The sequence below is a fragment of the Corvus hawaiiensis genome, chromosome 3, assembly GCF_020740725.1.
Source record: "Corvus hawaiiensis isolate bCorHaw1 chromosome 3, bCorHaw1.pri.cur, whole genome shotgun sequence".
Taxonomy (NCBI): Eukaryota; Metazoa; Chordata; class Aves; order Passeriformes; family Corvidae; genus Corvus; species Corvus hawaiiensis.
Window position 1 is genome coordinate 99,736,581 of NC_063215.1, and position 27,954 is coordinate 99,764,534.

Here is a 27,954-nt window from a genome sequence, read left to right on the forward strand (position 1 = left end):
CCTCCTCCTCAGAGCAACTCATCATTCCATGCTCCTGAAATGAAGCAAGCAATTGTTCAGCAATGTCGTGTCTCTCTCGGTAATGGTGATATAAATAAGGAGAAATAAACCCTGGGGCAAAAGATTCTATTAGTTGCTCTCATATTTTTACTGGCAGAATAACTGGCTGCACTGTAAGCCTGCCCCTACTTGATTTTGCTATCTGTCACTTCTGTGGCAGGTTACAATTACTTTCTCCTTTCCCTTCTCTCTGTCCCCTGGTCCCACGTTTTCCTTCCACCTGGGCTTCTGCCATCACCCCTTCCTACCAAAGTCTGGTACAATGCTGGCAAAATTCACTTCTTCCTTCAGCTTGTCTCCTCTCTCACTGTACCATATAACAAAATACCATGGGATAAGGGATTTCAGGAGGGAGAGGCAACAGCCAGAATATCTGATGGCAAATGAAGTTGCAATGGCATGGTGTGGCAAGGAGGGAGGAAGGAAGGACAGTGCCACTGAAGCAGAAAGATCAGCCAGGTGCCATGGGAAAGCTGAACAACAGTGATGTGACTTAGCACAATGAGGGCGCTTCCAGAGGGCAATTAAGCATTGTAAGAAGAAATAGCCTAGCCTACTTCCAAACTTCTCATCTCCTCCACTTGCACTCCTAACTATGATAGAGCTGGAATTGTTTTAACTTGGAGGTAGGTGAGAAAGAGGATTTTAGAGATGGAGCTGAGCAGCAGCCAAGTTCAGGGTGCCGTTTGCCTGCCGGACCCTGATAACAACAAGCTAAGCCTCTGGAGCACAGCTTCAGGGATCAGCTTGGCTGACATCACAGTCAAGGTCTGTGTGTGCAGTGGGACTCGTAGCATTGAGCTCCTTGCCTGCTTTTAATATCATTAGGACTTTCAGGGCAGGGAAGGTGTCTTTTTTGTGAGAAAAAAAAATTAAAATGCACAAGGGGTTGTTCCCCACAGCTGAAAACAGGAATCTGTGGGAGGAAACAGAGAAGAGGGTTTTGGTTCTAGTTCTGAAGGGCTTGTCAGGTTTCAGAGCTGCCAACTGAGCAAATTGAACTCCCACGTCCCTACAACCTGAATGTGAGCAAAACTGGTTTTGAGATGGAAGGCTGAAGAGGAAGGAGAAAGAGGCCAGATTAGCATCACTCCACTGAGCCCAGCAGAGAAGAACAGGAGTGGATAATGCTGTATTCTGTGACCTGTATTTTCACTGTCCTTTTATTTATTAACAGCCTGCCAAAAATAAATCTTGCAGAGCAGCAACATGGGCCCTTTGAAATTTTCCTGCATTTTGGACTCACCAGTATGGCACTCATGACACAAACACACTCCCAGAGACAAGACAGGAGGCAGGCAAATCAGGAACCCCCATGGTGTGGCCCATGCTTGAAATCTCCACAAGATAGCTGGGAAAAAGGAGGGGAGATACATGGGAGCTGACTTTAACCCACAGAAGGGAGTCATTTAGTGGATTAAGCATAGCCTCTGCAAGAATGATATTTCTTGCCTGTACATTTTTCATTCCTCTCAAGGCAGACACACTCAATCCTTACTAAGATACATGAGCCAACACCCCTGTATTTACTCTCTGAAGCACAGAATGTAAGTGTATCAAGGCTCCTGGAATAGATAACAGCAGTTTGCACTCATCTGGATTTGCTCCAGAGTGAATCCAGAGTGAAAAGAACTGGATAAGCACAGTGATTCATGGGGTTCCAGGGCCTCAGGTTCACCCCTTTGAGCAGGCTTGTGGCTCCACAGACAACAGGAGAACTGTCAGTGAAGACTAAGGCCCTCTGTGCTGTAAATAGGCACCATTTACTCAGTTCTCCTTGTCCATGTATCTAAACAGTGGCCTGCTGTCATACAGGAATATTCAGTATCTTTAATTAAGGTCTGCATCTTTTTAGAATAATGGGATTGATACCTGGCCCAGCTGTTGGGAGAAGGCAAAAGACCAAGCCCTGACCACGGCAGGAAGCCAGTCCCTCAAGACTGGCTTTGCAGGGACACCAAAGACAACACCCAGGAGCAGTGAACCAAAAATGAATGATTATCTAAAGTTATTCACTTCAGGGAGGCAGAAAGAAGAGAAAGGAAAGTTCAGGAAAATTTGAAAATTCAGGGGAAAGGAAAGAGGAAAGGAAAAGAAAGGGAAGAGGGGATGGGAGGGGAGGAGAGGGAGAAAGAGAGGGAGGGAGGGAGGGAGGAAGGAAGGGAGAGAGGAAGAGAGGAAGAGAGGAAGAGAGGAAGGGAGAAAGGAAGGAATTCGGAAGGAAGGAAGGAAGGAAGGAAGGAAGGAATTCGGAAGGAAGGAAGGAAGGAATTCGGAAGGAATTCGGAAGGAAGGAAGGAAGGAAGGAAGGAAGGAAGGAAGGAAGGAAGGAATTCGGAAGGAATTCGGAAGGAATTCGGAAGGAATTCGGAAGGAATTCAGAAGGAAGGAAGGAAGGAAGGAAGGAAGGAAGGAATTCGGAAGGAAGGAAGGAATTCGGAAGGAAGGAAGGAAGGAAGGAAGGAAGGAAGGAAGGAAGGAAGGAAGGAAGGAAGGAATTCGGAAGGAAGGAATTCGGAAGGAAGGAATTCGGAAGGAAGGAAGGAAGGAATTCGGAAGGAAGGAATTCGGAAGGAAGGAAGGAATTCGGAAGGAAGGAAGGAATTCGGAAGGAAGGAATTCGGAAGGAAGGAATTTGGAAGGAATTCGGAAGGAATTCGGAAGGAAGGAAGGAAGGAATTCGGAAGGAAGGAAGGAAGGAAGGAAGGAAGGAAGGAAGGAAGGAAGGAAGGAAGGAATTCGGAAGGAAGGAAGGAAGGAAGGAAGGAATTCGGAAGGAATTCGGAAGGAATTCGGAAGGAAGGAAGGAAGGAAGGAAGGAAGGAAGGAAGGAAGGAATTCGGAAGGAAGGAATTCGGAAGGAAGGAATTCGGAAGGAATTCGGAAGGAAGGAATTCGGAAGGAATTCGGAAGGAAGGAATTCGGAAGGAAGGAATTCGGAAGGAAGGAATTCGGAAGGAAGGAAGGAAGGAATTCGGAAGGAAGGAAGGAAGGAAGGAATTCGGAAGGAAGGAATTCGGAAGGAAGGAATTCGGAAGGAAGGAAGGAATTCGGAAGGAATTCGGAAGGAATTCGGAAGGAATTCGGAAGGAATTCGGAAGGAAGGAAGGAATTCGGAAGGAATTCGGAAGGAATTCGGAAGGAATTCGGAAGGAATTCGGAAGGAAGGAATTCGGAAGGAATTCGGAAGGAAGGAAGGAAGGAAGGAATTCGGAAGGAAGGAAGGAAGGAATTCGGAAGGAAGGAAGGAAGGAATTCGGAAGGAAGGAAGGAAGGAAGGAAGGAAGGAAGGAATTCGGAAGGAAGGAAGGAAGGAAGGAAGGAAGGAAGGAAGGAAGGAAGGAATTCGGAAGGAAGGAAGGAAGGAATTTGGAAGGAAGGAAGGAAGGAAGGAATTCGGAAGGAAGGAAGGAAGGAATTCGGAAGGAATTCGGAAGGAATTCGGAAGGAAGGAAGGAAGGAAGGAAGGAAGGAAGGAAGGAAGGAAGGAAGGAAGGAAGGAAGGAATTCGGAAGGAAGGAAGGAAGGAATTCGGAAGGAATTCGGAAGGAAGGAAGGAATTCGGAAGGAAGGAATTCGGAAGGAAGGAAGGAAGGAAGGAATTCGGAAGGAAGGAATTCGGAAGGAAGGAATTCGGAAGGAAGGAAGGAAGGAAGGAAGGAAGGAAGGAAGGAAGGAAGGAAGGAAGGAATTCGGAAGGAAGGAATTCGGAAGGAAGGAAGGAAGGAAGGAAGGAAGGAAGGAAGGAAGGAAGGAAGGAAGGAAGGAAGGAAGGAAGGAAGGAAGGAATTCGGAAGGAAGGAAGGAAGGAATTCGGAAGGAAGGAAGGAAGGAATTCGGAAGGAAGGAAGGAAGGAAGGAAGGAAGGAAGGAAGGAAGGAAGGAAGGAAGGAAGGAATTCGGAAGGAAGGAATTCGGAAGGAAGGAAGGAAGGAAGGAAGGAAGGAAGGAAGGAAGGAAGGAAGGAAGGAATTCGGAAGGAAGGAAGGAAGGAAGGAAGGAAGGAAGGAAGGAAGGAAGGAAGGAAGGAAGGAAGGAAGGAAGGAAGGAAGGAATTCGGAAGGAAGGAAGGAAGGAATTCGGAAGGAAGGAATTCGGAAGGAATTCGGAAGGAATTCGGAAGGAAGGAATTCGGAAGGAAGGAATTCGGAAGGAAGGAAGGAATTCGGAAGGAATTCGGAAGGAAGGAAGGAAGGAAGGAAGGAAGGAAGGAAGGAAGGAAGGAAGGAAGGAATTCGGAAGGAATTCGGAAGGAAGGAAGGAAGGAAGGAAGGAATTCGGAAGGAAGGAAGGAAGGAAGGAAGGAAGGAAGGAAGGAAGGAAGGAAGGAAGGAAGGAAGGAAGGAAGGAAGGAATTCGGAAGGAATTCGGAAGGAATTCGGAAGGAAGGAAGGAAGGAAGGAAGGAATTCGGAAGGAAGGAAGGAAGGAAGGAAGGAAGGAAGGAAGGAAGGAAGGAAGGAAGGAAGGAAGGAAGGAAGGAATTCGGAAGGAATTCGGAAGGAAGGAATTCGGAAGGAAGGAAGGAATTCGGAAGGAAGGAAGGAAGGAAGGAAGGAAGGAAGGAAGGAAGGAAGGAAAGAATTCGGAAGGAAGGAAGGAAGGAATTCGGAAGGAAGGAAGGAAGGAATTCGGAAGGAAGGAAGGAATTCGGAAGGAATTCGGAAGGAATTCGGAAGGAATTCGGAAGGAATTCGGAAGGAATTCGGAAGGAAGGAAGGAAGGAAGGAAGGAAGGAAGGAAGGAAGGAAGGAAGGAAGGAAGGAAGGAAGAAAGAAAGAAAGAAAGAAAGAAAGAAAGAAAGAAAGAAAGAAAGAAAGAAAGAAAGAAAGAAAGAAAGAAAGAAAGAAAGAAAGAAAGAAAGAAAGAAAGAAAGAAAGAAAGAAAGAAAGAAAGAAAGTTTGTCTCTAATCACTTTCTGCCTTTCAGGTGCTCTGATCACCTCACACCTATGGGAAATGGGAAAGAAATAAAGAAATATGGCCTTTTCTAGCAGTTCCGTACCTGTCTACATCAAACAACTCACAGACCCCTTGGCAGGGAAAATCCTTGTCAAACTGGGACAACGTGTTACTCGTGTCACTATCCACAGCTCTCAGCCTTGTGCCTGCAGATCTCAGCCACACCTTGGCAGGCAATATGCCCTTGGGCGGGTAATACAGTTGGGGTTCCCTCAGGCTGAAACACAAAGTATAATTTTAGTACACTGCAAATGATCCATTTACATTACCACTTCCTGTGGTGCTCCGACCCACTCAGGCAGGGAACAGTCACCAGAAGAGTGCTGTAGCTGTGAGAGGTGGGTGGTAACACAATTAAGGTCTCTTAGTCCCAGGGAGTGAGTAGTGCCCACGTACACCTTCCAGATCGTTACAATAGCCTCATTTCCTTGATGTTTCTTGTTGGTGAGGTCACATTGCTGTTATCCTCTGGTGTTGTCTGACTCAGGAACTGAGGAAGGAAATTACAAAGCAAAATTTAAATCAGGGGATTTTTTGAAGAACTTGAAGTAGCACATAATAAAAATGCTAATAATATGTTGCAATCCAGTTCTCCTCCAGTCAGTGGTTTTGCACCAAGAGGAAGCTGTTGCAGATGCCCTGCAAACTGGTTAGTGTAATATCTGGGCATGAGAGGACATCCCAGAACAAACTGTTCTGCTTTGACTTCCCTAGAGAACGATTAACACTGACAGCTCTTTCCTTTTAGGCTGGGAGGATTTAATAATTCAAACAGTGTTACTGCATTTTCATCTGTTTCTGGTCTTCTCTTTGCTAGTCCTTGATGATGTGAGGTGTAGGAATCAGGGTGAAGAACAAATCCAAACTGGTGGACAGACATGATCCCACGTTTTTAAATAGCTCCCAATCCTCAATACATTGCTCTCTACTGCAGTAGCTGTGACGAGAGGCTGGTGACTGGTACGAGTGACCTTCAAGAGGATTAGCCAGAGATGTGTGACTGCCAGTGAATAACTCCATTCATTTATTATGTGTGACGAACACTAAATCATTCTAGTAAGATTCTTTCCCATTCATTCGTTGCTTGAGAATGATTAGGAGCAAATAGCTCTTAGAAGCTTTTCCAGTGGAGCTGAGCAAAACACGCACGGGGAGAGTCAAAAACTTTGTCCCGTTCACTCGTGGTCAGCTCCCATCAATGGAGTTGGTCAAATATTGGGGGAAATGGTGGGTCAGTGTGTATCTGTGTGATACACAGGTATGTTTACATCCTAAATCTTCTATCTTCTAGTCTCCTCACCATGCCCATGCTGCTGCTGGAGACATTTGCCAGTTTTTTGTTCAGATGGAGCAATGGTTACTCTTTGAACCACAGAGTTTCTCTGTAAACTAGCACAACTATGGGTAAAATGGAGCATTTCTCTTCTCCAGACAGCCAATGGATGACTGCTAGGATGACTCTACACCTGTCTATCACTGTGCACACCAACAACTTTTCAAAACCAGCAGGCTTAAGCTGCTGATTAAGACATGAAGCTGCCATTTCCACCCACCCAGAGGTGTAAATACCATACCAGAGTTAAAATGAAAGAAACCAGGGATGCTGAATCAAAGTGGAAAGCAACCTCCCGCGTCATGTCCCCATGTGTTGTTCCCCTTTCTCCTCACATATTTGAAATATTCCCATGTCATGCTGACCAGCGTGGTATGAATGCACCACAGGGCTGAAGCATGGCCAAACTGGATACTACCCAGTGTGTCCCAAGACTGCTGCACCAAACACTGCCCTGATATGTGTGAGACCCCGGCTCGAGTCCCTGCCACCTGATTTGGAGCAGAAGCTGATCTTCACAGTCTAAGAGATCCCATGGATTGGCTGCAGAAGAGGTGAACCATGCCTTCAAGAGGCAGATGGCCTAGCAGCTCTCCTACCCGGCATAACTCAGCACACCTTGCTTATCTTACCTCTTTCCTATGACCTTGAGCAACTCTGTCTCCCCAGTTGTCCCCACTCAACTCGACCATTACTTCAATTTTACTTTTGAGGTAGTGACTGCTACCAGGTTTATCCCAAAGGGACTCCTCTCTCTATATAGGCATGACTGAAATTCAAATAATAGCAAATGGATTTCTCTTTTCAACTACACTTCAAAGTCAAAAGAGGTCATGTGTACATGTACACAAATAGAAAACCGGTGGGGCTATTTGCTTCAGATAATAATGCTGTATTTCACATTTTCCAGCAGCAAAATTGTTGGCTTTTTGCTCAACATCATATGACTCTAGAGCAGTGAGGACTCTACGCATCTCCACGTGGATTTCACAAAATAATTAACTGTTATTCAGCACAAAGAGAAAGTCACAAGATTGCAAAGAGCAGCGCTAAGAATGCAGCTCCATGGCAGAAGAAGAAGAGCAGCTCTCTCTGAGCTGATGATGAACTGCCCATGTAGCCAGAGCCCTGGCTGCAGCACTGTATCATTTTCTGTCTATTCACAGCTGCTCTTGGCCAGTAAGAACTGGAATGAAGCACGGGCTCTGGATTAGCTCATGCTCATGCAGAGCTAACAATTACCTTTGGTTTTGCCTGTTGCAGGGAACTCCAACTGCTTCCTCCCTGATCCAGACTCAGATTTTCCAACCCTCAAAAATGTTGTGTGCTCAGAGAAATAAATTTACAGTGGGAAGGAGTGGGTAAAAAACTTTTGTATTTTACTGGTCGGAGGGATTTCTTGGGGTAATGGCAATTTTCCTAACTTACATCTTTTCTCTATGTGACCTTACGTTTCCTCCCTCTTTTCTCTGGAAATCTATGCTGCACATTTTTTTCCCAATACCCATAACATTTATAAATTATTCACAAGATGTAGCCATAAGGAATGACTAATGTTTCATCTTTTAAAAAGGGCTTACAGCGCTATCCCTCCAAATGTACAGTGGATGTGGGACTCCCAAGGCTTCCCCAGTACCATTGCCAGAGCTCCAAATGGCACTTCATCCTTTCCTGAAGACCACGGGGCCTCCATGAAGACTACTTTGCAAAGATAACCAGTAACAGCCACAGGGTTTTCTGCTGGGTCTTCCCACACAGCACTAACTAGGAATTCCCACCGAAAATAATCAGACTTCTCATGTGAGTAATAATGTATTAATTTGACAGAAAGATGACATGTACTCATTCAAACCAGGAGCAGCCAATAATTCAGCCTTTTAATTAAGGAGGCAGTTTGTTTGCTTCGCACAGTTTCCTGAGCAGACAGATCTCTCAGAGACTAACAACTGGTCTTATCTATGGCTCAGCACTGCAAAAGCACAAGAAAAATGCATTCCAGTCTGGAAACCAAAACAAATAAATCTGGCTTTATGAGCAGAATAACCACAAATGGTACATGATTGATTGATTACATGTCGTCATCCAACAAGCCCACAGCTAATGAAGCATAATGCTGAATAGATGAACATGAATTGAACACCATTAAATAGCCTATAATAAACATTTTTCTAGACTCTTTTAAAAGCCAAAAAATCACTGTAATATTTAATACCTAGACTGCTACAACACAGCTAATGAACTCTCAAAAACTTCATAACAAATGTTGCAGTAAAAAGAAAAAAAAGTACTTTGGTCATCCACGATGGAACGCTGTACAAGACCATCCACACTGGCTATGTCAGAAACTCCCTCCTGGGGCAGGGAGAGCAGTGGAGCCACCAGTGAACTCCAGCCTTCTCTCAGGTGGTTTCCACCTCACTGAGGACAACACAAACAGCCATTTCCAGGTGGCTGAAGTAAATGGCTCAGCTGGCAAACGATCCACTTCAAAACCTGGCAGAGTTAAACACAGCAGTAGAGAACACAGCGCAGGGAGGAGACGGGAACTCTGAACACGTGGTGTTAACTGGGCTGTGGAGGTTGAGCCACCATGGATTCTAGAAGCACCTGGTCTGTGCCAAGCCATGTGGGTTTACTTCAGCTGGAAACTCAAGTGCCAACTGTCTGCTGTCCTCACTAGCATTCTGCATGCTACTTCTGCTCTGCATTATCGACAATGATCATTTTCATGGATTATTTCCCCTTACTGGGACAAAACCAACATTTCCTCAATGCCAGCCAAATGTTTTTCAAACCCAAGACATGAAATCACAAATTTTTGAAGGCAGGTAAATGATCAAGGCTGAAAAAACACTATCTTTTTTTAAGCAGTGACAGACTCCCAGAATCAAGATAACACTGAAGCAAGAACACCTATGGGCATATTACAGGAGTGAAAAAGAAAAATCAAAGTATTTTCTTCTTCTGCAGCATCTCACAGCCTGATGTATCACAGCACTTTACAAGTCAGTGATCCTTCCAATGTATCTACAAGTTTTGCAAATACTATGCCAGTCTGAAAGCTGGAAAAACTGAGGAATGCAAAAAGGGTGTTTCTGCCTATAGAAATGAGTTCTCTCAACCACCATGGGTCAATATGTTATTTAGAGTCCTGAAATGGAAAGGATGAAGAAATGTTCACCAGGACTATCGTCTTCCACAGGTAAGGAAAAAATGCTTCCAACAGCTGAACTTTATGATACTTCTAAGGAATGACGGTACTCCCACAAAACACATTTGCAGGATTAGGCATTTCAGGCAGAGGCAACTCTTATGTTTTCCTTTCAGAAATGTTCCCAATGTTTTTGTTGTTGTTGTATATGCTGGAGTGACTATTTTTGCAGGCGCTCAAACAGCAAATATCTCCCTTGACTCTCCCAACTTTTGAAAATCTCAGTAATAATTATAAAGGATTGAATGGAAAAAGGAAGCTATTTTTCTTTCTCTAGCCAGTGAGAATCTCAACAGGTATCCATGGCTTATGGTCCCTGCAGGAAATGGGCAGCTGAGCGTTTAAAGACTCCAGCTTGCCAACCTCCTTTTGTACCTCCAACTTCTTCCCACTGCATCACCAGAAGACAAATATGCACCTTCACCCCTCTGAAATGAGTTAGTGTAGAAGGAAGTAAATTAACACATGAGAACTTGGGCAGATCATTGACAGCAATCCATTCATCCCCCTCCAGTAGCTGCTCTTAAAAAGCACAGTAGTGTCAAAGAAATAAGTGTTTCCAGAGGTTCCCTGTTCATACTAGGTTTCATGGGCCATGCTGACATCAACACTTCTGATGGCATGGCACCATCAGACCTGATAAAACTTATTCCTGTGGAGAGTCTTGTCTATCATAGAATGGTGGAGGCTAGAAGAATATTTCTGTTCCCCTGGAGTTTCTTTACATTGCAATTTTGATAGGACCAGACAGTCAGTGCGTTCCTTCCATCATTACCTTAATAAAAGAATACAAGTGCATTATCTCTCAGTAACTGTGCTGACTCTGTAATAGTGGGTTGTGATGGCTCAGTGTGATGGGAAGTTACTCTAGAAATCCTGCATGACCTTTCATGCTCCTGGTATAAGGAGCACCCTCCCTGTTCATCTCTGTTTATGCCGATCACATCATAGGCAGCATTTCCACCAGAGAGGACAGCTAGGAAAGAAGAAAGGCACACAGAAAGAGAGGAAGGAAAAGTGTGTTTCCATACATATTATTTCTGTTCTTCCAAGGACAACAATCCTGAGATTCAGAAACAGAGTGAAAAACTACATTTCTACTAAAATTTACAATACCTATTTGCCACAGCCCTCTGAAATAATTTCGGCTGCATTTTTAAGTGTAGGAGTCAGGTTAAAATACTTTAGCTGGACTGGCTTTATTAGGAGCTTATGAATTAAAATTGAGAAAGAATGCTTTAGTAGAGGTTTTCTGGCATCAAAGAACTAGCTGCAATAAGCTTTCTTGGACTAAGCTGAATTATTAATGTTGATTATGTAAGAGTACCATTCACCTTTCAAACGCTGAGGGTAATTAAGAATCACTCAACAGAATAGCTGGGGAGAAATCACTCGAACAACTTTCTTATGCAGCTCCCTTGAAAGAAAAAGAAAATTAAAACCCTGAAAGAAAGGCTGCTCTGCTAATATGCATGCTTTCAGCAGATTTCAAAGGCAAAAAAAAAAGAAGAAAAAAGAATTATTTTCTCACAAATTACATTTGTAGTTAAACATTTGCTTTTGAGATGGGATGTGTTTTCAGCACCACAGCATTAGAAAGGAAATGGAGACGTTGCTCTGAATGTTTAACAATACACTGAGCTGCTCTCTTTTAATGAAATCTCATTTCACTACCATCATTCTGCTGAGAAAGATGTGTTGAATAATGCCAGAGAGCCACCGAGCCAGCGCCTCGATATTACATCATCGCTATTAAATATTCCTCTTTGTGCATTCACGGCATGCTTCCACACATTTGATGCATGAGAAGTGAAAATGGCAGTGAGCTAAAGCACCTCAGTGTTCCCTTCAGCATTAATCAAGCTTCCAGGATGTTAAATGCCTGCAGGGTTACATCCCTGACCCAGCCACAGCACTGCCACCAAACTTTATCTCATGCAGGCAGGAGGTATCACCGAGTGAGTACCTGATGCGGGCAGCTCGCGCAGCACGGTCACGCACAGGGCTGATTTTAGGTGTGCTCTCTTCCCAGACTATGTTTCTCCTAACCTCTGAAGGATGAAAAAGTACAGCAACAGAATGTATGGATTAAAGAACTGTTTGTCTCTAAAACCCCCAAACGAGCAGTGCCCCAGATAGAAGAGAAACCAGGGCCTGACTCCACACCTGCTGCTGAAGCCGAGCCTGCCCCACCAGTGGAGCTGGTAGAGCCAGTTGTGCTTGTTCCTGGGATGGGACAAGCCCCCAGAAGCCAGACCCATGCCCTCTACTCACAGTCTTCCATCTTCCTGTTTCTTCCCAGCCCCTGTGCCTTTCTCCCCTCAATACCCAACTATCCTTTCCCTTCAGAATTAGCTTAGCTCAGCTGAGCCCCAACAGCCTCCCTCTGATTCCCAAAATCTCATTCCCTACTCACTTCAGTCCCTCTGGGACTGTTTTGAACATCAGAACACATTAACCAGCTGTATGCAAACACTCAAGTCACCCCACGGATGAAGAGAAACTGAAAGGAGTAAAACCTTTGAAGAAGTTGGGGACAGTATGCAGTGCCCTACTTCCCTGTGCACCAGAGGGAATCTGTTGCCAAAAGCTACTTTTAGGGGGTTTCTCTGTTTCTTGGCATCAGTGTTTCATAGCTGTTTCTGCTACTTTTCCTGATGTGTCTGTTCTTACTCTTCTCTCTCTCCTTCAAGCACACCCCAGACCAAAACCTAGCAAAGTCTTCTTCCTGGAAGGCAAGGACCAAAACCTAGCAAAGCCTTCTTCCTGGAAGTCAAGGTCTTTGGGTTTGTTTCTGGTACCGTTCTGTGCATCTTTCTGCTTAGGGGCCTCTGCATCTGCCTCCTGCTACAGAAAGTTTGCAATTTCTTTCTCCACAGGGCAAAGGCTGCCTCACTATAGAATTATTTAGATTGGAGAGCATCTTTAAGACCCTGGAATCACTGTTAACCCAGCACTGCCAAGCCCAACACTAAACTACGGCTCCAGGTGCTACATAGCGGGGAATAAGTCTCCCAGATACCTCCAGATTAAGGGTACAGCAGTAATAGAAAACCTGGAGGAGACAGGGGAAGGAGAATGAGGGGGGCCTTGTTCCAGGCTTTTAGGAAAATCTTTCTTTAGATTTTTAAGGAAACTTTGTTTCAAGTTTTTTAATTTAGACATTCTTTAGGAAAAAGGAACAAGGTGTGATTTATTTGGACACTCTCCTGTTTCCCTCGCCTTGACAAAATTCTGCTTCTTCAGGCAATTGTTTCTGCCAGGAAAAACAGACCACTGAGCTCAGGGTCTTCAAACGGGGTGAAACTTGACTGGGGCTGCTGTTGCTGCCAGTCATGCCTTGGCAGAAGGGTTACACACACAGTAACTGATCCCTCAGGACTTCATCTGCTGGCTCCCTCACCAGCAGAACAGCCAAACACATAATACACACTTGCCATGTGATACTTTAACAAACCTTTTACTGTCTACATCTTCATAGGCTTCATCTCAGCCACCTGGGTTCATGTGTGTGAGACGGACAAGTTACACCAGCTCCCCTGCACCAAATGTGTGATTTCTCTGCAAATCAGTGGCATCTGAGCAACGTCACACTGTCCTTTGCCCTACAATACAAAGGTATTCCTGTTTCCTTTGCAGGACAAAAAAGCACGCCTGCACTTACCAGGCTGATGTCACCCTAGAGGGACAGACCAGATCCTGGGGCAAAACTCTGGACCTAAACTTCAGTCACACTGGAGAAACAGGCCTCATTCCAATCCTCATTCAGGGACTCTTCCATGTCTTAAATGGGGCAAAATGAAATCCCCATTCAAACTATTTCTAAATGCTGAGGCAGTTCATTCTCCCTCTGGTTTGAAAGGAGGGAGTTCAAGAGAAGTTTTGGGGGACCAGGAGAAGCAGCTTGTTCTCAGATTTGGGGGAGAAGAAAGGTATTGCTTGTCCACAGAAAAAGCAAGCAAGCAAACAAGTGACCCAGTCTTTACTTCAGAAGATCACATAGACTGTGAGGTTAATAAAAAGAAAGCACAAGAGCAGGATTCCACAGGGACACCTAGGCTGGCAGTCAGTGCTGTAACAGACCTGGAAAGTCTGTCTGTCCTGTCTGCAGCCCCAACCACCTTGAGCAGATGTGCAGCACACAGAAAGCAGCAGCTTGGTTATCAGGCAGCTAAGCCAGTCACACATAGGGGCCAGAATATACAGCTCAGCCCGAGCTCCTTGTTAACTTGAATTTGGTTGCAAGACCAAGGACACATGACCTACTCGATGACGATGCTGCTCTCGCAGTGGTGTCCTTGTGATTTGATTAGCTTACCCGAGCAGATAATAAATAAGGGGACCTGCTAAGCAAGTACATGCATACAGAAAATAACTTCATGCTCAGTAACATCAGGGATGGCTCTGCCAGGTGAGCAATGCCTTTGCTGTGGAAACTGACTGTATACCATTTATAGGAAAAACATTTAAGAGAAGTTCTCCCGGCCTTTACAGCAAAGGATTGCCTACAGGGAGCAAGTTTCACTTTCCTTAGTGTGCCACACAAATGCATTGCCTTCCTCAGGGCAACATTTCTGCATCAAGCAGAAGAAAAGTGATCGGGAGGGGCATAGCTCCAGGTGTGAGCTCAACCAGGGCAGGTTGGAAATGCCCTGCCCCTCTTATAAAACCAGCCTTCAAGTCCTTAACATCCTCCCCTCCATGCACTGGAAATTGCAACTGTGCAGGGGAAGGGTAATTTGGGCCCTTAGTTCATCAGTTTACCTGTGAACATTTTCCACAAATTCATTTTAAAATGTTGCTCTACGTAGAATCATAGGATCATATCACAGAATCATAGAATGGCTTGAGTTGGAAGGGATCTTAAAGATCATCCAGTTCCAACCCTTGCCAGGTGCAAGGATGCCTTACACTAGATCAGGTGCCTCAGAGCGCCATCCAACCTGGCCTTGAACACTTCCAGGGATGGGGCATCCACAGCTTCTCTGGGCAACCCATGGCAGTGCCTCATCACCTCACAGCAAAGAACTAATACAGATGGGAACATATATCTCGGGCCCTACCCACCCTCAAAATATTGTTGAAACCCCTTTTTGGCCCCAGATGCTACAGCAAGGTGAAGAGGAGTGCAGGGAGCAGCTCTGGGTACCACCCAGGCTCTGGGGGCTGAGGCAAGGCTGGAAGCCCTGGTGCCAGTTCCAGATGGCAGAAGCAGGACTGCCTGAGGCTGGGCTCCAAACAGCACAACCCTGTGATTTTTCTGTGGGTCAGCTTTTTTCCAAAGAGGATGAGGTAATCAGAGTCCCCATATTCACCTTGCCTAAGCAGTCAGAGAAGCCAGTCTGGAGTATGGGATATCCAATTTCTCATTTCTCTGCAAAGGACATGCACACGTATCTGATTGTGACCAGTATGTACATATAGCTAGAGCTGATCCAAACCTGTCTCAGCAGGCAAGAACTTACAGTGCATTTTTACCAAGACTGTAGAAAAATATGATTGCACTTTGCAAAACATATGTTAATCTGTTCCATTTTACCTTGGGCAGGCCAATGGTATGCGTTTCATCTTGATAAGGAAACCCTGATCTCATCTGGGACATTGCTTTTCTAATGTATCCCTAGTAATGATGATGACAAATCTAGTCAACAAATAATTGGCATTATTGGGTGAGTGTAGCACTTGATGTCCTTAGATCTTTCTATAGATAGACATAAATGCTGTAGATGAATCAGACTACACTGATCATTCACAGTTCACTGTTACCCTTTTCAGGGTCAGTACTTTTCCTGTCTTCAGCTCCTCCTTGTGTACAACCACAATATGTTCTAAAAATCGACTGCTGGCTGTGAAACTTCCAAGTTGAAACTGTTTAGCCTCCCTTGCTAAAAAAAATAGCACCGGTGTTGCCATGGTTTGTTGCAAACTCTTTGTGAATCTTAAGAAACAAATGGTACCCAAATTTATGTATTTCTTGTTTTTCTGTTCCAAGTTCAGATACAGACTTACCTTCCCACAGAAGGTAAATCCGAAGTGCAAGCTATATGCTCCTGAGTGGTTATTAATAAATTTAATCAGCAATAATTGTCCAAAATAGATGCTCAAAAAGATCAGATTACTTTTGGCTTCATCTCCCTGCCTAAGAATGCTCTTTTATAACAGGCAGTTGCAGTGCAAATGACAGTGGTTTTCTATAGTTGCTGTCCAAGACATACCTGGTAAGTCAATGCTACTGGTTAGGTGAGGGAATGCTCACATGCTTTGCACTGCTGGGCAATCTAATCAATGCAGAATTGCCTCACTACACAACTCTGCATCTCAGTAAGTATTAGTATGAATGCCAACACACTCCCTTCTCTCTTTCACTCACTCAGGATGGCTTTTGAGAAAAAGATTCTGCTACCTTTGCAGACAAGAGTGGATTTAGGCTTGCCCTCGAAATAACTAAGAAGGTAAATAAACTCCAACATTCTTTCACTTTTTTTGCCTGAGTTTGGGGAACAAAAGATTTAAAGGCTTCCTTCTGGAGCATGGTGTCCTTGCCTCCCCTCCCTCCACTCCTGGCTCAGCCCTTTGGCTGACTGCACCCTTGTGTGCTGCAGCTTGTTCTGGGCATTCATCTGAGACCTCTGCCCTTCTGCCTGTACCTATTCCCATTCACTGTCTTTCTTCTCCCTTGTCTCCCAGGGAGGATTCACCCCCTTTAAAGAGAACAGCTTTAGAGGGAGAGAGCAAAGTCTCTGCTTTGCAGCCCCATCACCCAGGAGTCAGCGGCAGGTTGACCACAACTGCTGCACCACTTCATCTTCCAGGTTTTAAGCTCTCATCTCATCCCAGGAAGGAATTGGATTGATAGGGTCCGATGGCCAAGCAGCTTTCCCACTTTCAATCACAGTCCCTGATGGCAAAGAAACGTCAGTGAATATGAGGCAGGTAAGCAGCCAGGAAAAGGAGTGAAGCAATTAAAGCAGATTATGGATAAAGGGGGCTGGATTAATGTGGCATGGTAGAAGCTCACAAAGCTCTTGTTTAAGGGGAACCAGAGCTATTAGTGCCTCTCCTTCTTCATGGCATTTTACCTCCGGAAAATCAATGAGAAAGTTGATCCTGGAAATATGAAACAGGTTCACTACAAAATGAAAAAGTTGCACGTGTCAGTGAAGCTTTGCAAGCAAGAAGAAACAAATGCTTATAATTCCTAAAAACCAAGATAAAACACAGATCATTGGCCTGCAAAAAGTAAAGGGAACACAGTAACACACACTGTTCAAAGTGCAACCATATTTTTCCTCAACGCCTCTGAACGAAGGATGCATTGTTTGATTTCTGATTTCAGTATCTAAGGATCCCTTCAACCAAGAGCTTGATCAGTCTGGAAGGAGAGCACTAAATGAGTATCTGCCTTCACCATCACAGTTACAAGATGGACAATCATCTGTTTTCTGCAATAGAAATAAAATATTTTCCACCACTGACTCCCACCTAGCTTTCAGAGCCTAAAATTAATAGGGAAATTTCCAGGAGTTTCAAAACTCTTCCCATGGCAATTTAGGGCCACTCAGATGCATTAATTTACTCAGAACCTGACAATGTCTTTCCTGGCACCTTTTCCCATCCTCAATCTTCCAATGCAGCCCTCAAACTGTTCTTATCAAAACTTCTCATGGTGGAGAAGCAGAAACCACGAAAAGCAAAGTCTCGCTGATTTCGTTACATCACCTTGCTGACACAGTGGCATTTTCAACACCTCTAATGAAACTTCTGCCAGTGTGGCTTCCCTGCAACCATCCAACAAGTACGTGCTTCTGCTTATCAGCTCACTAAGATGAGCTAATCCCACAGTTCCACACAAAAACCTGGTGTTCAATACCTTTGGGTTGTGCCTCTATCTGTTTTCAAGATGGGTTATTGCCCCTTTGCCCAGGTGAGTGAGACACCACTTGAAACCATAAGTAGTCTGTGTGAGTAAATGACCTACCAGGAGCAGGTGGCACAGTGTCAGCCTCCAAACATGTAATATTAAATACCCATTGGATTATGTGGATGTTACAAAGCTTCCACAGGTTAAAGGAAAGTCTTGTTATCCTTTAGAACCCATCACTTGAGTAGGATCTGGAGCCCAAAAGACAATCTCTGTGGAAGAGCACCCATCGGTTGTCATTAGTGTTTCTGACAGCTTAACGGACACAGAAGTGACAGGCACTGAATAAAAGCATTTCTAAATACATATCTTCTGCTTTAGTCAAGATTTATTGCAGAGATTATACATGATTGCTCCAGTTTTCCTTTAGAGAACCATCACTTTGAATCAGCATCCAGGAGCCCCCTTCGTACCCAGTGTTTAGATTGCGAGAGTTAATAATTGAATGAAATCATTTCTATGTTTAAGAAGGGAATATATAAATCTTCAGACAGATAGTGGACAGGGTGAGTCACTGTGCTATTTCTCCTCCTTCCCTAACCCCTCTCCCTTCCTTTTCTTGGTTCATATACTCAGTTACTCACAGCCTATAGCTGGTGAAAGGAAAAACGCCATGGAAAATAAGGGGATTTGCTCCTGTTTATCTTCCTCCATTGGAATAACGACTGCCTAAGTGAAAAACAAAGCTGAGGATGGAAAGGAGCCTGAATCCCAGTTTGCTTGGAGGGCATGACCCAGCTGAATCTTCAAAACTCTGTGCTGGAAGATGACTGCCAATGTACACAAGAAACAGGAGGAGGATGACCTTGTACCTTCACAGTCTGCTTTCTCCCATGCCACAGGAAAAAGTGACTATAAATATAGTTTCAAAGAGTGCAACCTATTGGTTGTACAAGTTGTTTTCTGGGTACAGAGACATACTGAGATGTCAGATCTCCTTTTCTGTCTAAATCACATCTGCAATTTTATTTGCACCACAGTATGCTAGAGAAACCTGAAAATATAGACACTCTTTAACAGAACTAACACCTCAACATTTCTTTTCTTTGTTCTTCTCACCATATAAACTTCAAATAATTCTACACAAAACATTTAAGATGGCCCATTAACACAAAGAACGCAATTTACTTTAGTGAATTTTCAATAAGGCCTGGTCAATGAAACACAATATTACTGTTAACTTACATAAAATGCATTTTTCAATACTATTATAGAGGATTGATTCCATAGTCACAACTATATGTCGCCCCAACTTGTACTTTATATCTTTCATTGGCCTGTTTTCTTGGGATTCCAAGCCTGGGCCATGCTGAAGACAATTTTACGTTTCAAAGATAAAATTCTTCTAATTGATATTCTCACTCGGGTCTGTTCAAAACAGTGGAACAATTAGCTTCATATACCAGTTGTGCTCACTGGACATAACTCGCCTTTACACTTTAGCTCAACACATTTTCCTTTCTTTCCACCTCTCACTCTAAAAGTGATAAATTCACTTTTTATAGGATGCTTAATAATTTATCTATGCTGTCTGAAATTGGTATGATAATTTTTATTCCCTCTAAAATCTTCACCACAGTAAAAGCCAGAGCAGTCCTGATTTTGGACTATCATTGCCTGAACATATATTGGTAGAAAGAGTAAATGGATCATGAGGAACCATGTGTTAATTGTTTCAGAAATCAATATGCTCAACTGGAATATCCCCAAGCAAAGACTGTCCTTTGCTGTGTCAAACCACAGATATTTCGTGCTTGCTTGCTTTTTCCCCAGCTCTGAGTACACCACAGACTTATTGCCCTTGTATTCCATTTGTGGTTATGATCAGTGTCCTGAAAGCTTAGATGCAATAAATATTGGGGTAAATGGACCCACTGGCACTGGAAGAGTTTGTGTATTAATCTGACAAATCAGATACTTTAGCTCCAGACATGGGAATTAATTATTTTTAAACAGTGCTTTTTTAACTACAGGAGACTGAAAGCCTTACTTCTCCAGCCAGCTGTTACAGCACTCCTCAGGCAGTGCTGGGGGGGGTTTATTTCTGTTGTACTGTTCTTCTCCACTGCAAAGGCACTTGCCATTTTAAGTTCAAGCAGAACAAAAGCAAATGCCAACATTTTGGGGCTCTGAAACAGTGTGTCCCCTTGTACCTTCACCAGAAGAGGTAATTTTCACCAGTCAGTATGTAATGTATGCCTGGTTTAAGACTCAGCCAGACACTGAATTAAACTGACTTATTTTAAGTCACAATGGTATAATCAGCATCCCTGGGTTATTTCTTGCTCCTCCTTGAAGGCCAAATGTTTTTTCCTTCCAAAGTCTGTGTCACCTTTGAAATCATTTACTTTTCCAAGTGTTTCTTCACAGAACAATTCGCTAGACACAAACTCAAACACAAAAGTTCGCTCGGTTTTTTCCTCTCCCCCCTCTCAGGCTCAGTTTAAAGGCACAGAAAGGCACAAAATTAATTTCTGGGCACAGAGCAGCGATAGAGGATACACATCATGAAGTCACCCCAAGACAACTCCTCATCAAAATAATCTCAGGAAAGCTGCTGGTCCCTTTGGCCACAGATGGCACATACTGCCAGGTCCAAGCATTTGCTTTGGAGGTCACATTACAGAACAGCTACTCAGGTATTGCTCCCTTCTCCTGGACACCAGGCTTTTGGATAACTTTCATTTTGCTGTTCTTCCAATGGACTAATCAACGCCATCTCCTGGAAGCGATGCACCTGCCCATGGCTGTTGTAGGACACAAACATCATCTGGTTTCCTACGCTTGCCAGCTGGCCAGGAGGAGATCGTCTCACCGCTGAAAGAAACCACAAAGTTCCATGCTCCCTGTGGCACACAGAGCTCCTGTTCTGCCATGCTGTGTCCATAGCTACACCAAATCACTTCATCACAGTGGGCAGCTGAGCAAATGACAGCTACCCCAGGGGCTTTGTCCGACAGCCGCTTCACTCGTGCACTTGACCAAATTACAAAGACTTCCTGGCCATTACTGGGACAAGCAAAAGCAAGGGCTCATATCAAATTATTTTAATCTACATGTACAGGAATAAAAACTATGTGATCTGCTGTTAAGCACAGGAGAACATTTATCATGCCATAACTGTAAATGCCATGTTGGTTTTGTATCACTGTGCCTCTCGTTATTGGAGCAAATGAGGCTCGGGTGACATCGGCTGCCACATTCCAGCTGCTTTTTGAAGCGCCTCCACCTGTTGTTTTGCCCTTCTTGGACCACAAGCAGTTACATTTAATGAATCCTTGTCATACCAGAGGAAGATCATTGTTGAACAGCTTCTGTCACACAGACAATGTTCTCAGGATTTACATAATTTTCACTCAACAGCTCCCAGGGTTGGGCTGCAAGAAGCCTGCCCTCCCCGGGGTTCCTATGTGGCAACCAAAAATGAGTAAATAAATAGAAGAGGAAGAGAAGAGAAATCCGGCTTTCTCAGTGTCCAAAATAACACCAAGAATGCATCCTGAATTACTCCACCCTCTACCCTCAAGTGGAAGAGGAAGAGCCACGCTCTCTCTCCCTCCCCTACCCGAAACTGTTGCTCCCTCCCCTACCCGAAACATTTGCTCCATTCTTCCTGGCTATAGCTCTCAGGAAAGTGCTTTCTGTCCTTGGAAGACAACCAGTGACCACAGGCATTGCCCCACAGGGTGTTAGATGCTGCAGCCTGCCCTTCAGGTCACTGCTCTCCGATGCAGAGCAGGATGGCACCTCCCTGGAGCTGGTCTCCAGAGTACATGCAGGGGCACAGCAATGGCCATCTCCCTGTATGTCACTTGTACAGGAATGTGTCAAGGACTCCTTGGCCAAAAGGATTTGTCTTCAAAGATATGGGTCTTTGAAGGTGAGACATCACCTTTGAAGAACAGCTATAAAAAAATAAGCTTTGCAACATCTCATTGTGTTTTACCCATTTCTTCCTCCATCTGCTCCAGCTGTAACACGTTTCTGTTTCTCCTTCACCTCTCTGGCTATTGTTTTGTTACCACATCTGTCACTGCAGCTTTTGACAGATGCTCCTGCAATCTTCTTGCTGTAGAGTCCCATTAACTTCAACAATAACTTCAATAAATAACTTACTTCCCTTAAGATGCTCAAAAGCCTGTTTTTGGTCATTTTCTTTTTTGCTTAAATCTATCATTAGAATTTATTGCAAAACATCTGGACATTCCCTCGTCTCACTTTTTTCCTGCATGGCTCTGTTTTACTTTTACTTTGCACTGTAGCTCTTCTGTACTTTTTATTTATTTATTTGCAACTTCAGTTAAATGTCTGTTTGGTTTTCCAACAAAACAAATGTCATAAATTCATAGAAACATCAGTTGGAGGGGAATTTTGGTGGACTCTAGCCCAGCCCAACAACTGAAGCAACACTACCACCAGCACTAGAGCAGGCCACCCAGAGCTTTTTGTCCAGTCATGCCATGAAAATTCTCCAGAGGCTTTCCACATCATCTTGGCTAATGGGGTGCAGCTCTGCACATCCCTCCTGGCCTCCTCATCCCGCTGGGGGGGAAACAGATACCCTGCAGCAGGAATGGGGCTGGTACAAGAGGGTCATCACTGGCAGTTGGGGAATTTTGCAGCCATTCAGCTGGTTGTTTTTACTTCAGCTGATCACAGGTCCACCAGGAGTCAAGGAGAAGGAAAAGGGAAGTTTGGGAAAGATACACACACAAGTGTCTTCTGGACCCAAGCATGCACCCCCCAAATACTGCACTCCTTAGAAGGTATGAGGAGAAAAATGGACAAGGCACAGGCAGGCAAGCCAAACTCTGCAGTGGGACAGGACTCAGGAACAGCACTGCAAACCAAGAGTGTTGTGTACTTTTTCACACGGCCAGAACAAGAAAAACAATTTCTCATATATAATAGCAGAAGGTATGGAAATGTTTCTACACATTAGTGCTCAGACTGGTGATCCACAGAAGACATGCACCATTCCAAAGGAACCAGTTAGGAAAAAATTCCCTGGGAAAAGATTTGGCCCCATTGAAGTGTTTACACGAACCATTCAACTGTTTTGATCAATAGCCAAGAGAATCATGTTGAAAAGGGAGACACAAATTTACTCCAAAAGGTGGACTATCTCTTTTACTAAAGGAGATGGATATTGCTAACCTTAAGAAATCAAACTTAAAGTGATTTCAAAACATTATGTGAATCCCCAATACATCTCAGCCTCCCTGTTTTGAACCACTGTCATGTAATTGAAACTACATTAGCTTAATGTGAATCATTCTCAATTTATGCTGATGTAAATAAGAGCTGTTCAGCTATAACAGATAAAGAATTAAGCTATACACTGGAGAAGGATGGGATAAGTCATCTTCTAATCTAGAAAATGGAGATAGGTTGATTAACATCCTTTTATGAAAAACATTTTAGCCTGCTGGAGCAGCCCAGGTCAGATTAAGCTTACAGAGACAAACTGCCTGCTGAGATGCAATCCAGATGACAGATGTTCTTCATATATTTCTTTCTGGTTCTGGCCTAAAATTCAGAGGCTCTAAAGCAGGTTTCATAAAAGTGAGTTGTGTTGGGAAAATAAGAATGAAAAGACTGTTTGGAAGCTTCCAAACATGGACAAATTGATTAAGCATTATTGCCTGGTAGTGGTCCACACATTAATTATTTCAGTGGTGCTTTATGGAGTTTATAAAGCTGTTATATAACTGCAGGCACAGTTACTATTATGGATAGCGGGATCTACAAACAAATCTAAAGGAAAAGGGTCACTTGAATCCCGTGACATTAATCCGCGGTGGGGCACGAATGCCTTTTGCTTCTTGGGATTCCCCAACCACTTCTACCAGATAAAACGGGAAACACTTTCTACAGCTAAGCCCTCATGACTGCCATCATCCCTTCCCTCTGCTCATTCTTAAAACATCACTGGAAGTGCTTTTGGTGTGAGTAACAAAGCACAGTGGATTCTAAACTCGAAATAATAGGATGTGATTTACCACGAAACGCTAACGCTAACAAATTGTTTTCAAAGGCTTGGATTTCAGAGACTGGGGAAGTTCATGCCAGGAGGTGCAGAGCAGAGCTTCCACTGGGGTTTCCTCCCGTAAGACTCTTGTTTGCACACAGAGATCTGCTCTGTGAACCAAACCAACACACCAGAGAGTGGGGGATTCACTTCCCCACTGCACCAGTGCTCCAAAGGGACTCACTACTGTCAGCTCAGCTGTGGAACAGCTCTGGCTCAGGGCAGTGGTGAAACACACTGCCTGGGGCTGTGCACTCTCAGTTAAGAGGGTATTGTGGTACTGCTGAATAAAGCTGGAGAAGCAGATACTCTTCCTCCACATCATTCAACTGACAGCTGGCTTTGGAGGGACTGCTCAAAGACAATTCCTGGGCATTTTCCAGAAGATAGTTCACTCCAAAGGCTGCTTCCCCAACAGCAAGACGGATGATGTGACATCAGCAATCATCTTTTTCCTTACAGTGTATTCCAAAATACCCCCAGAAAGCCTGGAACCTTCGGGCATTCCCAGCATTCTTCATGCCACATCCACCTCATCCACCTCCCATTTGCTGCTGGAAGCACACCACTCGGAGTGGGGGGACAGGACATGCAGTATTTATAATTATGACCCAGGGTCACACAGGCAGAAACTAACCTTGGAGATGGCATGATCTCCACCCAGCATTTTCCACGTGTTTCATGTGTTCTTGAAATTTGTTTTCACTTTGGTTTAAAATAGCCACTAAACAGAAAAGCCCAGCATTTTGAAATTTCCAAGATAGGATAAATCATAATCCTGAAGTCATCTGTGACCTGCTGCTCCACAGCCAAAAGCTCTGGAGATGGGTGTCTCTGGCCTGGGAAACTGGTGGGCTGAGAGCCTGCAGCCCTGATGGGAGATGGTAGACATCCACTTAGTTTTTCCAGCACCACTTTCTGTGATGGACTATTTTGTGGAAAGTTTTTTTCTAATTAATTACCCTTCTTAATGTGAAAAAAAAGCAAAAGTGATGCCAAGCTTCTGCATCAATTCCAGTGCTGAAAGAAATTGCAAGCCTCAAACTATCAGTTTGTCTTTGAATAGTATCATCACTGAAAAACAAACAAGCAAAAAAACCCACCCTACTGGTAAGATTACCTTGTTACAGAGTGAGGGATATCCCCCCATGGTATGTGTGGGGTTTATAAGGCAGAACAGTTGGAGCCACTCTGCCACTGTATGGTGAGAAATACTTGTTACTTGTGCCATTACCAAGAGGTCAGACTGGGGAGAAAGAGAATTAAAAAAAAAAAAATCTGCTTCAGGCCTTATTAGCAGTTTTCTTTTGAATTCCTTCCACTATGTTACTGCTAATTCCATTATTTTTTATGAACTACATTATTTTCAAAATGTCTATTCCTCAAAACTACACAAAGCATCTTCCCTTTCAGGCATCACAAATTCACTTTTCCCACAACTCCCTCCCCTCAGACAAGCAGCTGAATGTCCCAGTTCTGCCAAAGCCAAGGAATGGGCCAAGCAAAATATGGCAGAGGTGCCAAGGAGGAGAAATTTGCCGAGTGCCCTCAGGAAACCCAGAACAGGTGGATGCAGCATGCCCAGATGAGACCATGCTGAAAGGACAGCATGGAGACATGGCAGCAGAACAGGTGGTGCTGGAAGCCAGGCCAAAGCACAGTCCCATTTTATTTTAAACAGGAACAAAAGTGTCTATCTCTGAACGGGTCCTTAGGACTTTTGTCTCCCTTGCAAGTGATAAAGGAGAACTGTAAACCTGCAGAAGTTAGACACAGTTTAAAAGGGCCCAAAATGACAGAGGATGTATCAGTATAAAGGTCAGTTTAGACAGAAAAATATTATTCTCAATTTAGCTGTGAAGTTTTCCACTCAAAAAGCACAGCATAAAGCCTCCCACCTAAACTTTCTCTACTCAAAAATGGGGTTGGAGTCCTTTGTCTGCAAGCCAAGCAAAACAAACTCCAAGAGCTGGCTTTTTTCATAAATCATGACAGCATCACTCTGCAGAAAAGAAAAGCAGCTTGGGAATTTCAGGGCTCACCAAAACAATTGCGTCCAGGGCTCAGTCCTGGAGAGAGAGACACAAAAGCTCCACAAACAGAGGTGATGAGAGATTCCCAGCCATTAATCTTTGACAATAAAGCATCATCTTTGAAATGAGACGCAATTGCAGCCACTCTCTCAGGTTCACCTGAGCTCTTAAACTGTAAACTGCATAGATCAATCTTATGAGGAATGCAGAGGGGAGTGTCTGATTTCAGTTTTATACACATTTTATACAGGGTTGACCACATAAGTCAAAGTGGCTAATTTCTACAGTGAACTTCATACTGTTTCTGTACAGCAAGTGTGTATTTCCAGTGAGTTTATGCACACAGCCACAGTAATAGCAGTTTTCTTAGTTTATGAAAGATTTGACAAAAGGGGATTTCAGCTCCAAGTAGAAGAAGTCTGGCTGTGTTTTAGAAGATGTTGAAGAAGTTTAAGAGAACCATACTTAAGATTAAACAAGTTTTCATTCCAGACATTTAAAAGCATTTTTAATATTTGAGTTGCACTGAAGAATATTGCCAACCAAGACATTTCCAACAAAAAAATCCAAGTGTTTTATTTTGAAACTCTAGAGGGATTTTCTTTCCTTGAATACTTACAAAAGTTTTTTCTAAACAAAACACCCAAAACACTTATAAAATGCACATATCTGAGCCTTACTGAATCTGCTCTTCATCCTTTCTTCTCCAGAAACTTCCTTAGAACTTTGACTCCTATGATGTCTGAGTGCCTCACTACAAAGAACACTCGGCATCCCTCTTTTACAGGAGGAGGAAATGAAAGAGGCGGCCCAGTTACATGGAAGTAATTTGCTCAAGATCAACCAGCAAAAGCAAAACAGATAATAGCACCTAGTCTGCCCCATGTTAAGAGGCATTAGACTCCACTGATCAAAACCTTTTGCCTTGCAATATGCAAAGCTTCGTGAAAGTCTCTGTATTTTCTTTTTTTATTTGATGACCTTCATGTCATGTGTGCCAATAGAGAGCAGGCAGATAGACTGGGAGTCTGTGTACTGGACATCTTAGTGGCTAAGGATTTCCAGAGGATTCTACAACCCAAGCAAGTCCAGGAAATAAAGAGAAGTTGAGACTTAGGCACCTAAATTTATTTTCTAGAGCTTTCTGAAAAGCAGGCAGAGCAGGCTCCAAACCCTTTACAAACATCACTGTGAAGATGTGAGGGATTGGAGGTGTTTTGGAACATTTAACTATGTCCACGTGCTTCAAGTAGGAGCTTGAAAACATGACCACAAGGATCTTCCTGCAAATACCTGTCCCATTTGTGTAAAATCTGAGACTATGGACACAAGTGCTGAAATCAGTGCCAATGACTTTTATGACTGGTTTTGTCTCACCACTATTTTTGTGATTTTTCTTTTTTTAACATAGCTATTAAAAAAAAAAAAGGCAGTAAAATAAACAGACTGAATCCATAAGTCTGGGGTGTTTAAGCACTTCTGAAGGTTTGTGGCACAGTTCACACATGATTGGTTCAGTTCCCCCATTGTTTGGCTGCAATTTTTAGGGGAAGTTTCATGGGGTGAATGCAGACTTAAGGGCTGGGCTTAATCACAAGGCTCCAGCAGGAGCAGGGCTGATGTAAAGCACCAGCCAGGGAGCGGGGCCAGGAGCTGCCAGCTGAATTTGCTGGAACAGCCATGGAACAGAAACAAGCCATGATGAAAACAGCTGAATTCTTTTTTTTTTTTTTTTTTAATTTGAGCTCATTTTCAGACTGTTTCAAAAAACTATTCCCTGCTCATTCCATTACAAAATGTGAAGTTTACTCCAGAATGACTCACTCTGTCACCAAGGGAGAAGGTATGATCTGCCACATGTGTCAGAAAAGGCCTATGAGGTCATTTTCATTCTCTCAACATATGAAAACTATTATTTCCTCACATAATGAAAATACAAGGATGTAGGTGGCTATCCCCAGATGGACACAAAAATGAAAAAAGCCCTGGTGGATTGCTAATCATGTTTGAAAAACACAAAAGCATTTCTATCATAGCGAATATTTCCGTGTATGGGAAGTAGGTTTTTCTCATCCTCAGCATCCACATAACACTTGGCAATGACAGCATAAGCCAGAATTCATATGTGAGTGTAGCTCATTTCTGATGCTCACATTTCATGATGAGCTGAGCTACCCAGGAAATTCAGGTGCCATAAAGGATAAGTATCCACACAGAGCATATCTTTTGCTTCCTCCATAGTTTCATTACTCTTTGGTACACTTCCAGATCATATGAAATACAATCTCACTTACCAAGTTTTCTGGACCCTCAGCATTTGAATTAAGCACTCACAGATGTTCCCTTTGCTCTCCCTTAAGCACGATGGATCCCCTCACTGCAGGCTCTCCACTGAGGTACAGTTG

General features: G+C 43.7%; 1 long non-coding RNA gene across 1 annotated transcript; it reads right to left on the reverse strand.

Annotated features, from left to right (window-relative positions):
* Positions 1–1,330: 1,330 nt before the first annotated feature.
* Positions 1,331–27,954, reverse strand: LOC125323595. The gene is made up of 3 exons (XR_007202578.1): positions 27,844–27,954; positions 5,290–5,510; positions 1,331–1,411 (listed from the first exon to the last, which is right to left on the reverse strand). It is a non-coding gene; the product is annotated as an uncharacterized LOC125323595 (long non-coding RNA).